This window comes from Suncus etruscus, chromosome 6 (genome assembly GCF_024139225.1).
Source record: "Suncus etruscus isolate mSunEtr1 chromosome 6, mSunEtr1.pri.cur, whole genome shotgun sequence".
Classification (NCBI taxonomy): Eukaryota; Metazoa; Chordata; class Mammalia; order Eulipotyphla; family Soricidae; genus Suncus; species Suncus etruscus.
Window position 1 is genome coordinate 14,527,349 of NC_064853.1, and position 14,699 is coordinate 14,542,047.

Genomic DNA, 14,699 nt, shown 5'->3' on the forward strand with positions numbered 1-14,699 from the left:
AGAACCCTCTGTTTAATCCTTAACACTAGAACATTCTCCCCAAGAAAAACTGGGCCAGACAACATAGTTTGGGGACTGGATTTGGGGTTTTGGTTTTGAAGGTCATGAATAAGGTTAATAAAGGCCCTGATTTAGGGTATGAATCTGGCAACAGTCCAAGAAAGATGTGAGGGCTTAATATGGAACATATTCAGAGCTGCTATCCCTGGCAGAATTTTGAGCATAAAAGAAACTATTTGGAAGGAAATAACACAAAAAGTTTTATCACACTTTTTCAGCTCCCAGAGGCTCAGTTCAGAGTATTTGCAGGTCCCAGTTGCCAGAGGAGTGAGGGTTCAAGAGAGTACACTTACAGAATTTGGGGATGAATCTGGGGTCAGAGGTCTGATTCCTCTTCTGTTATTCACTAACTATATCATGCCACATGTCTCTGAACTTCTCAGGCTTCCCCAATGTCCCCATCAATAGAATATAAACAACAGATGAGATGAAAATAAAAAGACTTATCAAGTCCTAGCACTCCTATGGGCCTGCTTCAAGCTAAAGACACAGCAAAATCCCAGATGACCTTGAAGTTGACTTTCAACCCCCTGGAATATTCTTGGCTCTTCATCCTCACTCTCCTCTAGGCCTAGGAGAACAAATACCATTTGAGTCTCAAAATTCACTTCCACTTTTTCCATCTGTCCAGGGGAAAATCACAGCAAGGAGGGAGAGAAGGTGAAATTCACCCCTCCACTAAGTTGGGATCTTGGTTCTTAGGGGGAAGTTTTCCTTCCCCTCTAAACAAAAAAAAACACAAAAGAAAAGCAAAACTTTAAATAAGAAAAAAAAAAAAAAACCTTCAACAGTTCAATTACAGCTTCAATTTCCAGAGAACTGAACACTGGTTCTTTGTGCCAGAGGCAGTCCAGGGGGGTCTATTTCCTTGAATAAGCAAACAGGTGTGTAGGAAAAAACAGCAGGTTACAGGGAGACTGGAGGGACAAGAGGCAGGGGGAACCACCCAGCTCAGAAGGTGCTTATGGACAGATTACAAACATTGCCAGCATTTCAAACCTGTTGCTTCATTTACAATTCCATCACTTCCCCTTGCTCATCCACCAAAACTGCCTTAACATTTTTGACATCATCTCAAAGCCATTTTCTCCCCAAGCTCAAACTGCTGAGTGAATCAGCTAACCTCCCATGCCTTTATTAAGAAAATAATGAGAACAGAGGATACAGGAAAGATACTACAGCATTAAGCCCTTGCACAAGGCTTTTCTGGGTTCCAATCGTAGCACTGCATGCTCCCGCAAAAGCATCACTGTGACAGATATGTCTCCTTACCCTCCCCTGAGTGTGCCCTGACCACTCACCGTGAGCACTTGAATTTTGATTAAAAAACTCAGCTGCAAGGCTGGAGAGATGGCCCAGCAGTAGGGCATTTACCTTGCATGCAGGTGACCCAGGACAGACCTTGGATCAATTCCCCCTGGGGTCCCATAGGGTCCCCCAAACCAGTAGTGATTTCTGAGCGCATAGTCAGGGGTAGCCCTTGAGTGTCACTGGACTGTGGCCCAAAAATCTAAAAATCTCAGCTGTACTTCCCAGCACCTCTACAGCAAGCTCTGGAGGTCCCCTGAGGAATCCTCAGAGGTCACCAAGTTAATCCCTAATAGCACTGCATATTCAGATCTTCACATTAACTTATGGTCCAGTTGGCCCAGATTGCCTGGTCACCACTTAGAAGCCACCCCCACCAAAAAAAGGAGAAGACTAAGGACAGAGGTCCACAAGCTAGAGTGAAGCTTTGCACACAGGGGCCTAAAGATAAAGTCCTATCATGAAACGGTCCCCTGAGCACCACCAAGTGTGGTACAAAGAGACAGAGAGGAGAATTTTAGGTTTCTACAGAGCTTCCAATGCCAACATAATAGGCAGTGGAGATATTTGTAAGCACTTTGCAAAACTGGATTCTTCCATATCCAAATTTAACTCAGACTTCAAAGCTGATCCGAGTTTCCCTACTTTGGAGAGATCTCATATTGCCAATGCTTAGGAACTTCCATGCTGGGCACTTCACACAGGGCATGGAAACGTCATGCTCACAGTGGTGTCATGACCACAGGCTTCAATGGCCCCTTGGGTGAGGAAAAATCACTAACCCACTTTATGAAGACCCAAGAATCCTCAGCTTTGCAGCAATGCAACTGGGACCAACTTTTCTCCCAAGCACTTTCTCTTCTTCACTCTACTCTTCCCAGTTATAGCCATCTCATATGAAAGAAGATCAGTAGCAGGAAGAGCCCATGGAATGTCCCTCAGTCCCATCACAGCCTCAATACCCTCCATTATATCCCATCACGTGATCACATATAGACCATTCTACATCCAAGTGTGACCTCCACCTGAAAAACTCGTCCAAGAACCTCCCAGTCCTTCTCCTCAACCTTCCCTGAGTGTGCCCTGACCACTCAGCACACTTGGATTTTGATTAAAAAGCTCAGCTGCACTTCCCAGCACCCCTATAGCAAGCCCAGGCCATCCTCAGCAGAGATGGCCTCATATTAAACACAATCATGCTTTAATCTATACACCAGAGCACGCTAATGATACTGTGCTGGGCGCTGGTCTGGTGCCAGAGAGCAAACAGTGCCAACATTTGTAGACTTCCAACAGGAAATTAAATAACTGCCCTGCTGGAAATATGAACCAATTGACGGTGGTCAAACCTGAATCTTCAAAACATTGGCATGACTTGTGCGTATCAGGCACTAAGAACAGAGAGGAGGAGAAATTCAAGTTACAACTCAACTGAGTTCTTCAAGGGAGACTTGAAAAAATGACTCTGTTTCCCTTCCCCCAGCTTGGGCATCTTCTTCTCCTCCTTCAATGGTGGCCACATGGCTATTTGCATCATGTTCCTGCAGGAAAAGCAGTTATGGAGCCCTTAGGCAGAGCAGCTCTACCATAGCAAACACAGATGCAGAAGAAGTGGGGAAACAGACCTCCAGTTCCTCCCAAAGGCCGTGGCCCATGCTCTCCCCACTCTGTTCTGAAATGCCCATTCAGAAGCCACCCCACTAAGGGATGCACTCTAACCATCCCTTTATAGACACCCGAGGATTCATAATTCAGAATCTTCTTTATAGAGTTTTCACATTAATGCTGGTAGGTCAGGAACTATGCCCACTTTTTCCTCCCACTTCTGTTCCATCCTGGCACTACTGAAGATCCTTGTGCCCCTCTAGGAATGGAGCCAGCCCTCGACACAGAGCCAGGAATTAAGTCCTGTTAAGTCCTGAGTCCTACTTGGTGTGCTCTCAAAACTTAAAAAATTAGGATGAGGTGCTCCTTCCAGTGCCATCAGAACCATCATTTGTTCCAGCAACATAGATCCTGCCAACAAGCAGAACAAGAAAGATCAAAGACTGTCACACCCAGAGATCACACACACACACACACACACACACACACACACACACACACACACACCGAGCCATAGAGCAGCTGCCCTGGGCTGCTGGAGAGAGAATCTCACAAATTTGCTGCCAACTAAGCATATGTGAGTCCTCAGCAGAGTTATGGCTCAAGTTCTGCCTATCAGGTAGGAATTCTCAACTTATCCTGCAAACGAAGAATGGTTTCCTGGAATGGTACCAGCCTTTGAACCCACCTGTCTTTCTATCTCTCTCCTCTGCTCCTGTGAGAGGTGTTTCATGAACCCAAATAACAGAGGAATGGGTAACAGAGAAATTCAGACTGCTGCAAATCCATAAAATCATGGTCATCAGATAATAACAACTGAGGCCTCTACTCTCTTCCCAGAACTCAGAACACAGCTCCCTGGGGGAAGGAACTAGTTAACAAGATGCAGGAGATGATCTGTGCAAAGATGCTTCCTGGACGGTCACTGGCCAGTGCCCTGATCAAAGTGATTCAAATGTTTAATGCAGAGCTGGTGCCCATGCGTGGCATGCATGAGGCCCTGAATTTGATCCCTGACACTGCAGAGCCTCCTAGTACAACAGGGTAAGGGTTTGATGGCTCCCAGCCCAGTCAACTCACACACCAAAACCATCAGGCCTGAATCAAGTATCACCCCAAATGGCCCCCTTGCTTCCCCACGCAGCACTTGGCATGCCCCACAAAATAACTAGTGAAGTTCTATCTCTGGCCACCTGCCAAAAGGCCTGTTGTAATCCACCATCACCAGCCATGTTTGAAAGGTGCCAATCCAGACAGCCTGGCATATGGCCCAGCCAGATGACCACTATGCATTTTGCCAATGCCACAAAGTTCCAAGAGAGGAAGAGTCTTGAAAGAGAAGTACTGGATTGAGGACCCATCAGAAGCACCCAATAAGCTCTCCCAAAGGAGTGAATCCAGTTCATCTTCAGAGTTGTCCATGCTATCATATCAGTCCTGGATATGACCCATGCAGATGGATCTGGGGTTCACTGGGGAACTAAGCATTAACCACACTAGAGAGGGGCAGAGAAACAGGACAGTAGGTAGTGTACTTGCCTTGCAAATAGACAATTGCAATTTGATGGACAGCTTATAGTGCCTCCCTGTACATCAGGAGTGACCCCTAAGTAGAAAGCCAGAATCAGCTCTGAGCACTGCTGGTGAGTCACAAACTCTTCCCCACCCAGAGCAAAAGAACCAGTGGGAAAGAGGTTCAAGCTCACACCAGTACACAGGGTCTCAGTCTCAGGGTCCATCATCATAGCAGGAAAGTAACAAAGATCTCCCTTCCAACCAATCAAATGAGACAAACATCACCTTTTCAATCAGTCAAATGAAATCAGGAAAAAATAACAATGCTTTGACAGTTCAATGAGAAGCTGGAGTGATATGATAGCATAGCGGTAGGGCATCTGCTTTGCACATTATCGACCTGCGACAGACCTGGGTTCGACTCCCTCCATCCTATATGGTCCTCTGAGCCTGCCAGGAGCTATTTCTGAGTACAGAACCAGAAATAAACACTAAGCACTGCCGGGTGTGGCCCCCAAACAAAACAAAACAGAGAAAGTTCAATGAGTTTCACCATCAGTGGAATTAACGTTATCATTACATTGAGTTTCATCTTAATACTCACAGTACCCAACCATGAGACTCAACCATCTTTCTGGTGTTCCTCCATGAACACTCAGGGAAAACATATAGTGCACCCTAGTTCTCCAGCGACTCACTGTTGAAGGGTTTGGCACAGAGCCCAAACACAGTGGGTATACTTTGCCTTGCATGCAGTGATAGAGTTTGATTCTCTAGCACTACCAGAAGTGATCCAAAAGCACAGAACCAAGAGTAAACTCTGAATCTTGTTAGGTATTACCCCAAACCCAACACCCACTTCCCTGCAAAAAAATGGGGAAGGAGCAGGCATTCTTCTATAATACAAAATCACAGGCCACCTTCTCAGACACTGATAACCAAACTTCAGAACACCAGAATCGCTCATCTGCAGATGGATAATATTTGAAGAGGTGATGTTCAGACTAGCATAATTCCTGGGATTGCCTTGGCTCTGCTTCTCACCATAACTTAAAAGTCCTCAAGTCCTCATCAACTCTCACCAATGTCAATAAAAACAGTGAACATAAGTGAGTTTTCTCCCACGGAGTGGCCTCGAGGAACCAGAGTAGAAGAGAGTTAGGTGGTCTCAGGCCATGCAAAAGACCAACCACAAATTATAGTGTATTTGCAAAAATAAACACACAGAGGCCAGTAAAAATATCCCGATGCCCTCTTGCTTTTTTCCAAAGAGATCAAAGCTATAAACAGAAACAAATTAAGTGAGAAGGAGAGGCTGGTGGTGAGGGGAACTGGGCAGGCAAGATCTAAAGGCCTTAGAGAGGAAAACAGACATTGCCACAAAAGACACAGAGGTACTACGAGTCTTAGAAAAGTTGCCAGTTATTGGCCTGATCCCTTTAGCAGCTGGAATAACCACTTACACCTGAAATTACAGACCTACCAGTATCACTAGACACAGGGGCCAGAAATATAGTACAGTGGGCAGTGTGCTTCTCTTGCATGCAGCAGACCTGGGTTATATCCTTCACACCTCTTTGATCTTCTAAGATTTTCCAAGAGTGGTACTGGAGCACAAAGCCAGAAGTGAATCCTGAGACCAAAGGGAGAAAGCCAGGGAGACTGGCATCATGAATCGCCCAGGGTCAGAGGATATGGTTGTATCTGTCCAATTGTTCAGTGTGACCTGAAGCACAGAAAGTGCCATCTTGTTACACTACTTTTGAGTCCAGCCTAACTCGAGCAGGTCCTGAGCTGATGCTGACTCCCTCGAACTAAAAGTGTAATTATTCCAGCAATGCCAAACACACACAGAGTAAGAACAGACTGTATGGAGCACACCAAAGAACAAACAAACACAGAGACAAACTCCAGTAGAGACAGAGCTGACTCTGGACCACATCTCTCAGGAAAAAGCACAGAAAAGCAAAGCAGATACACTAGCCCCAGTTTCTCAAAAGACATCAGGGGCTTGGGAGAAATCAGCCAACTCAATGATTCTCATGAACATATTTTCTAGAATAAAAGAAGAAATGCACTCTCCATTGAAATCAACTAAAAGGGGGTATTTTGTTTGCTTCCTGTTTTTAGGCTTCTCACCCTTCATTGGGTTTAAATCATTTTCCTCCAGCAGTGAGAAACCCATCACCAATTTCCAATATGCATTCACTGGGCCACCAAGCTCTGGGACTCACAGAACATTTATCATTTTAATTCCACAGACTTTTACAAAATGACTCGAAGCCAGGCTTTATACCAGGCGGGCTTTGCCTGAGGAGCAAGGATGTGAAAGGATGCCAGCCTTCTCTCTGTAACAGGGAACAGGTCAGGACAGGTAGTAGGCACGAACATATAAATACACTCTTCAGCATGCATGCATATAGAATTAGAGACATTCATGACCCTACTGAAAGGCAGTATATGTACAGTGCTAGAAGACAGTCATTTGTTCATGCATTCAGTCCTCAGCCAACACTTATGTAATGTTTGCCATGTGCTGGCCTCATGGTTCTAAGTGAGATCCTTTCAACTGGTTTCTGGAATCTTCTGGAATAAGCATCTAAATGACTAAATAGTGCCATGACATACAATGTTGTAGAACAAATACAACTGTTCCAACTCCCCTAAAAGTGATCTCAATTCCTCTTTCCAAATAAAAATCCTGGTCTCCTGGCCGAAGTGATAGCACAGAGAATATGACATTTGCCTTGCATGAAGCCAACCAGATCAGATTCTCTGCATCCCATATCCTAAGCATTGCCAGGAATGATCCCTGAGTGCAGAGTCAGGAATAAACCTTGAGCACTGCTGGGTATGGCCCAAAATAAATATAAAAAGAAGGGGCCGGAGCAATAGCACAGTGGTAAGGTGTTTGCCTTGCATGCAGTTGACCCAGGACAGATGTCGGTTTGATCCCAGGTGTCCCATATGGTTCCCCAATCCAGGAGCGATTTGGAAGGAAGGAAGGAAGGAAGGAAGGAAGGAAGGAAGGAAGGAAGGAAGGAAGGAAGGAAGGAAGGAAGGAAGGAAGGAAGGAAGGAAGGAAGGAAGGAAGGAAGGAAGGAAGGAAGGAAGACCTGTTCCCTAATTGATCTTGTCCCCCCTCAAAAATAACTGAGTTCAATTTTAAAGTATTTTCTAAAAATGATATGATGAGAAAACTTGCAGTACTCTAAAATATTAAAGTGCTTAAAAAGACTTAAAAACCAAGTATCCAAGAACAAACTGAATAAAAGCACTATCAAACACACACACACACACACACACACACACAATGAAGTACTACTCAGCTATAAAAAATGACAGAATGAGTGATTTGCTATCATGTGGTTTGAACTGAAGAGTGAGTGACTTCATCTGAGTGAAGTTAGTCAGAAGAAGGGATAGACATAGAATGATGTCCTCATATGCAGTACAGAAATGAGACTAATATGCCCAAAAGGCAATAGAAATTGGGAACCAATGGGGCAGGTAGGAAATTTATCTTACATGCAGCCAATCCAGTTTCTATCTCCGGTTTCTCATATGGTCCCTGAGAACCACCAGGAGTTACTTTTTTTGTGTGTTTAGTTGTTGCTGTTGTTGTTGGGTCACACCTGGTGGCGGTGCTCAGGGGTTACTCCTGACTATTCGCTCAGAAATCACTCCTGGCAGGTTTGGAGGACCACATGGGATGCCGGGATTCAAACCGTCTGTCCTGGGTCGGCTGTGTGTAAGGCAAACGCCCTACTGCTGTACTATCTCTCCGGCCCCTAGGAGTTACTTTTTGAGCACAGAGCCTGGAATACTCAGCATCCCCTGAACATTATTGGGTGTAACCTGAAAATTTATTTTTTAATTTATTTTTTGTTTTTTGGGCCACACCTGTTTGATGCTCAGGGGTTACTCCTGGCTCAGCAATTGCCCCTGGCTTGGGGGGGGGGGATGCCGGGGGATCAAACCGCGGTCCTTCCTTGGCTAGCGCTTGCAAGGCAGACACCTTACCTCTAGCGCCACCTCACCGGCCCCTATTTTTTAATTTTTTAAACTAAAAACTGTGTTCAGTAGGAAGCTTATGATGGTAGGGTATGGGGATGGGAGGGAAGAGGCAAAGATGGGGAAAGCCACTGGGACAATGGTAGAGAAAAGCAGACACTGGTAGATGTTGTGTTGCTAGAATATTTTATGTAAAAATCTCTACATGAAGAGTTTTATATAGCAACTACTATAAGAACAGTCTTGTAAACTATAGTATCTAAATAAAACTCAATTCAAAAAAAATTTGATTGGGGGGGGCATACCTGGTAGCAGAGGTTATTCCTGGCTCTGGGGACCATATGGGATGCAGGGGATCGAACCTGGGTCTGTCCTGAGTCAGCAGTGTGCAAGGCAAATGCCCTACAGCTGTGCTATCACTCCAGCCCCTAAACATTTTTTTGAAATTCCTTTTTTCCACTTTAGTATTTTATATATTCAAGACCTATTGCTGTTTCTCATATTTAAAATGGTTGAGGGTAGGAACACCAAACAGCACTCAGAGATAAAGGGGCAAACCCACATAGCCTAGGATTGAACTTCCAGTTCATGCCCTGACTAGCTGTGTGGCCACAGAGAAAACCTAGACCTCTCTGGACTCCTTCATCTACAAACTGTGGCCAGTCATTCCTCTCTCCCAGTGAGCAGTGATGAGGATTAAACAGGTCATAAAAAGGAAGTCCTTATAGAGAGCTTAACACATATAAAGCTTAATAGATGGCAGTTATGTTTTTAATAGCATTTAAACACTTCAAGTTGTGTTATGGGCAATAATCCTCATACATTCGGCCTCCTACAGAAGTACCTCCGTTTCGTTTTATTGAAAGAGCAACCTGGGACCTGAAATTGTCACAATAAAGCTAATTGTCAAATTAGGTACTCATGCCATCAGTTCCGGTTTTCTGCACATTCATCGTCTCTCTGTCGAGTCAACCAAGAACTACTCTGAAGCACAAGCTATGTCCCCAAAAGATCTCTGCTTGTCATCTAGAATTGGAATCAACAGAATGTTAAGGAGACAATAAATAGTGAGGTCTTGGCAGGCTTGGCAGACTTGGAAATACACAACCCTGATGTTGCCACAGAGTCGCCGTCGTTTCCCCCCCCCACACACACACACACAAACAACACATGTCAACTGCATTAGGGTGTGATCCAATACCAGGCCTGAAGAACCTAATTTGTCACTAGCTGACTTCTAAGAGGTGGGTTTAGGTTCCCAAGTCTTGTGCTTTCAGAATTCAAAGAAGCAGAGCACATCATCTTCTTAGTCACTCTCAGATATCCCTCCATGAGGATGGAAGGAGATGTAAACCATAGATCACAAAGGCAGGCAGAACTTGAGTTTGTCAGAGTTATACAATCCCTTCATGGCTGGGAGACATGGCTCAGAACTAGAGGCCACTTTGCATGTAGGCGGCCTTCTTTCAATCATTAGAACTAAATGGTTCCCTGATACCACCAAGAATGACCCTCAGACACTGAGACAATGAGCAGCACTGGGCATGGCTACCCTATAAAGCAATCTTGAGGATAGGGAAGATAGCATAAGGGACAATATTACACTGTACACATACAAGAATGCAAGACCCCAGTTGAGTTTCCCAGACCCATGCCTCACAAATAAAGAAAATGACCCACCCGAACAAAACTCCCTGCCCTGATTTGCCAGGGAGCCAGCAGGAATAGTGGTAACCAAGCCCCCAGACTAGGTCTTTTATGACCCCTTCCTTATTCCTCCCCAAAAGAAGGAAAATGATGGAGGACAAGCTCACCCTGTGAACCTGCCAGAAGTCACTGTTCACAAAAACCTCAGGTACTGAGCCAAAAGGTGAAACCACATGTGACTCTCTTGAGACACCAAACTGACTCTCTAAGGGGACATCAAATGTGACTCTCTGAGCGACTCCAAATGTGACTCTGAAGAGACACAAAATGTGACTCATAGGAGGCACCAAATCTGAATCTCTGAGGAGACACCAAATCTGACTCAATGAGTAGAGAGCAAATCTTGCCATAAGAAGTCACTGAAGCAGATGTACCTTCTCACCATTACTATCAGACCAGTCAGGAACACAAGTCCATCACTCCTGGCCATGGTTGACATGGCTTTTCATGGAGGGAAGGTCCTTTCAGGCTTGGCCCTGCTGGATGTGAGCAAGTGCTCAGAGTTCCGGATGAGCACAAGGGTCCCCTGAAATGTCTCCTCCTGCTGCTCCCCCAAACTCACACTCCCCCACAGGAAAGCAAAGCAAATATTCACCTATGTCACAAACTGAACAGCCTGTGGGGGCTGAGACTTCCTGTCTCAACATATCCACGTGTACTTTGGGTCAATTTTCAGTCACAATTCAGGTGTCTGCATCCACTAGGATCAAGAAGGGACTGGACCAAACATGTCTGCACTCATAACATGTTGCCTGCCTATTGTCTATGTTTTTTTTTCCTACATAAATGTTATTTACATCCTTTATAGGTTAGATTCCATATATTGGGGGGCTTGTGGGTCAGGGAGACAATATATTGGGCAGAGCACAGGCTCAGTCCCTGGTACCATCAAGAACAACTCCTGAGCAGAGACAGACAGAGCCTGAGTAACCCCTAAAGATAGCCAGATGTGCCCCCACCAAAATAATTTCCCTAGACAGGGAGAACAAGTTGTTTGGAATCAGTTCTAAAAATATCCACAAGGAGCCAGAAGGAGAGTACAGTAGATAGGGTGCTTGCTTTGCACGTAGCAGATTTAAGTTGGTTCTCTGGCACGACATATGATCCCCAAGTCTGCTGGGTATAAGCTCTAAAACAGTCAGATGTGACACAAAACATTATCCCTTCCCAGATCCTTTCTCCAATGCCCTTTGGACAATTCATTATACCAGCTTGTCTAGAACCCTCTATGTTGGGACCAAAATCTTGCAGCTTCACACCTAAAAATGCAAGCCAGGTCTTCCTGCCAGATGTGTCTCAGATTCAAGACACAGTACATTAACTTTAGGTCAGGACCTGTTGGGAAAGTCACAATTGCCAACTAATTAGGCAACAGGGTCACATCCCATTGTTTAAAATGGAAGGATTTAGACTCAATGTGTGTGACTTTTTCCCTCCTCTCTCTGAGTGGCAGGAAGGCTGGGGTTTGTTTCTCCAGAACTCAGCCCTGGGTCAACACATGGGGTAACTCCAGGCAATGAAATTTCACCCTCAGTGGGTTTCCCCAGGCAGAAAAATGGAGAAAGAAATCAAAAAAAAGAGAAATAGGTGGTTTACTGAATGTCTCCCACCTTTGGGCCACTTCCTAACAAACAACAGGCTTCCTACAAATCAGACCCTCAAGCTTTTCGAACAAATCCACTCACCTACAAACAAGTTCTTAGCACACTGCTGAAATGATCATATGCACTAAACTCTCCAAATAGGCTTCTTTGTTTTCTCATCAGAGTTATTTTTCCTCGATACATCCTGAATGTTTTCACTCCCCCTACAGAAACACCTGGCACCTTAAACATCACAGAACCTGGGCAAGCTGCCTGCATTCACCTGTGTGTGGTGCTAGGATCTGGGAAGACACCCTGGAAGATGAGTTCACTGGAACTAAACTCTGAACTTTATTTTGTTTTTGTTTTGGAGTTACACCCAGTGATGTTCAGGGGTTACTCCTGGCTCTGCACTTAGAAATTGCTCCTGGCTTGGGGGACCATATGGGACGCCAGGGGATTGAACCATGGTCCATCCTGGGTCAGCCACGTGCAAGGCAAACACCCTACCACTGCACCATCACTCCAGCCCCTTTTTAAGTCCACATCACCAAGCACCTTCTGGATCTTCTGGATCAGAAAGTGCTTTTTAAGAAAACCCCAAATCTAAAAATGCTCAAGTCCAGCAGAATCAAGGTTTTTGCAAAGTGAACTAGGCTATTTTTAGTGGATCAAGGTTTGCTTCCAGAGGTTTTTTGTTTTTTTTCAGGATTCATACCAAAAGAGAAGTATTCAATTTTTTACAAGGGGTGGGAGTGGGGGAATGGGACACACTTGTAGTGCTCAGGAATTATTCCTGATTCTGCACTCAGGACTACTTCCGGTGGGACTCAGAGACCATATGTGGTGCTAGGGATCAAACTGGGGTAGGCCATGTGCAAGGCCAGCTCTTTAACCCTTAGCACTACCTCACCAGTTCCAGAAGACATATTTTGGAAAAATTCATGGGCCTATAAAAGAGCCCAGGGGCCTTAGTGTGTCTTTGCACACAGGAGGTCTAAGATCCATCTTTGGCATCAGATGATTCCTGGACCACCTCCAAGAATACTTTCCAACCCAGCCCAATCACTTGAACACCACAGTGTAGTCAGTTAGTGCTATTACAGTGTAGCACTCAAGTCCTCCAAAAAACGTTTTGTTGATTTTATTTCGGCAATGCTCAGGGGTTACTGCTGGCTTTATGTTTAGGAATCATACCTGGAAGTGCTCTCAGAACTATATGGGATGTCAGGGATAGAACTTGGGTTGGCTACATTACCAGGCAAGCACCCTATCTGCTGTACTGCAGCCCCCAACTTCCTTTCTTGAGTCTATGGGAGAAAAGCATGTTTACTGGATCTTGGCCCTTCCCCGAAGTGGACTTGCATTTCCAGAAGCATCAGCCTTAGACACAGAACCTGGCAGTGACTCAGTTTGAGATGGAAAAGCTCCACTTCCCAGACTGGCCAAGACAGACCAAGCAGGACCTTTAATCTGGATGTGTTGGGTAAGGAGCACAGAAACAAATCCAGCCTATCCTTCCTTCCCTCACTAGGCTCAGAGCACTGCTTCAGGCTGGAAAGAGTCCATATGGGCTGGAGAGATAGCATGGAGGTGTGGCGTTTGCCTTGCATGCAGAAGGACGGTGGTTTGAATCCCGGCATTCCATATGGTCCCCCGAGCCTGCCAGGAGCAATTTCTGAGCGTACAGCCAGGAGTAACCCTTGAGTGCAGCTGGGTGTGACCCCAAAAACAAACAAAAAAAAAAAAAAGGAAAGAGTCTATATACCTTCATAGCAGCAGAAACCAACACTCAGCTGAGAGATGGCAAATACTTGTGGAAGCCCATCAAGACAGTCAAGAATCCTCCCAGGATCCCAGTGTGCTCGACCATGAACTTGGACTTGAGGGGACAATTGTGCATTGTCCTGCCCCAAGAAGTGCATAGCAGGGAATGCAAAACTCAGTGCTACATGAGAGAGGGGCTAAGGCCAGCATGCAATGGGCTGAGAAAATGAGGAGTGAGCTGGAGTACCCATTACAGAACTTGAGAAGACACAGGGATCCCAGAAGGCAGCATGCCCTATGTCAACATCCAAAGCCCCATTGAGTGGAAATGATGAATCTGTCCTCTGATATCCTGCCTGCAGCAGAAATGGCACCAGGGTCCCCCGACATGGCTGCACCTTGCCTGAGAAGCCCAGCGCTCCTTCATCAATGGGTCCCCATGCAAAAAACAACCCCAAATAGCTCGCTTCAGCAGCACATATACTACAATTAGAATAATACAGAGAAGATTAACATGACCCCTGTGCAGGGATGACACACCGGTTTGTGAAGAGTTCATATTTTTAAAGAAATTATTATCATGGGACCAAAATGCTAGTGCAGCGGTAGGGCATTTGCTTTACATGCAGTGACCTGGGACTGACTGGATTTGATTCCCTGCATCCCATATAGCAGGGAACCTGCCTGGAGCGACTTCTGAGTGCAGAGCCAGGAGTAACTTCTGAACACCTCCAGGTGTGGCTCAAACCCCCGCAAAAGAGAAAGGAAATTATTATCAAAAATAAAAAATAATAAACTCATAAATGGAATTTTTAAGAAAGCACCTCCAAAGACAAGTGTACACCAAAGTGGTTGGAAGCCAGAGAGCTGAACCCCACATTGCCAGGGTGAGTGTGCTCAGTCTGTCCTGGCTTGTCTCCACTCTCCCCTATCTCTATGTCACCTCGTACCAACCAGATGTAAATTCTAAGGCTCCAAGCTGGGAACCCTGAGACCTGGAACCTGGTGGACTACAGACAGGAAGAGCTGGAGAAGGAGAAGTGTGGCAGAATTACGGGATCAGCAGACCCTTGTCCCTGTCCCGCTAACATTCTTCATGGTACTACAATAATTACTCATATTATTAGTAACATGTAGAGG

General features: G+C 45.4%; 1 non-coding gene across 1 annotated transcript; it reads left to right on the plus strand.

Annotated features, from left to right (window-relative positions):
- Positions 1-14,022: 14,022 nt before the first annotated feature.
- LOC126012343 (U6 spliceosomal RNA) lies at positions 14,023-14,125 on the plus strand. The gene has a single exon (XR_007496855.1). It is a non-coding gene; the product is annotated as a U6 spliceosomal RNA (small nuclear RNA).
- The last annotated feature ends 574 nt before the right edge of the window (positions 14,126-14,699 follow it).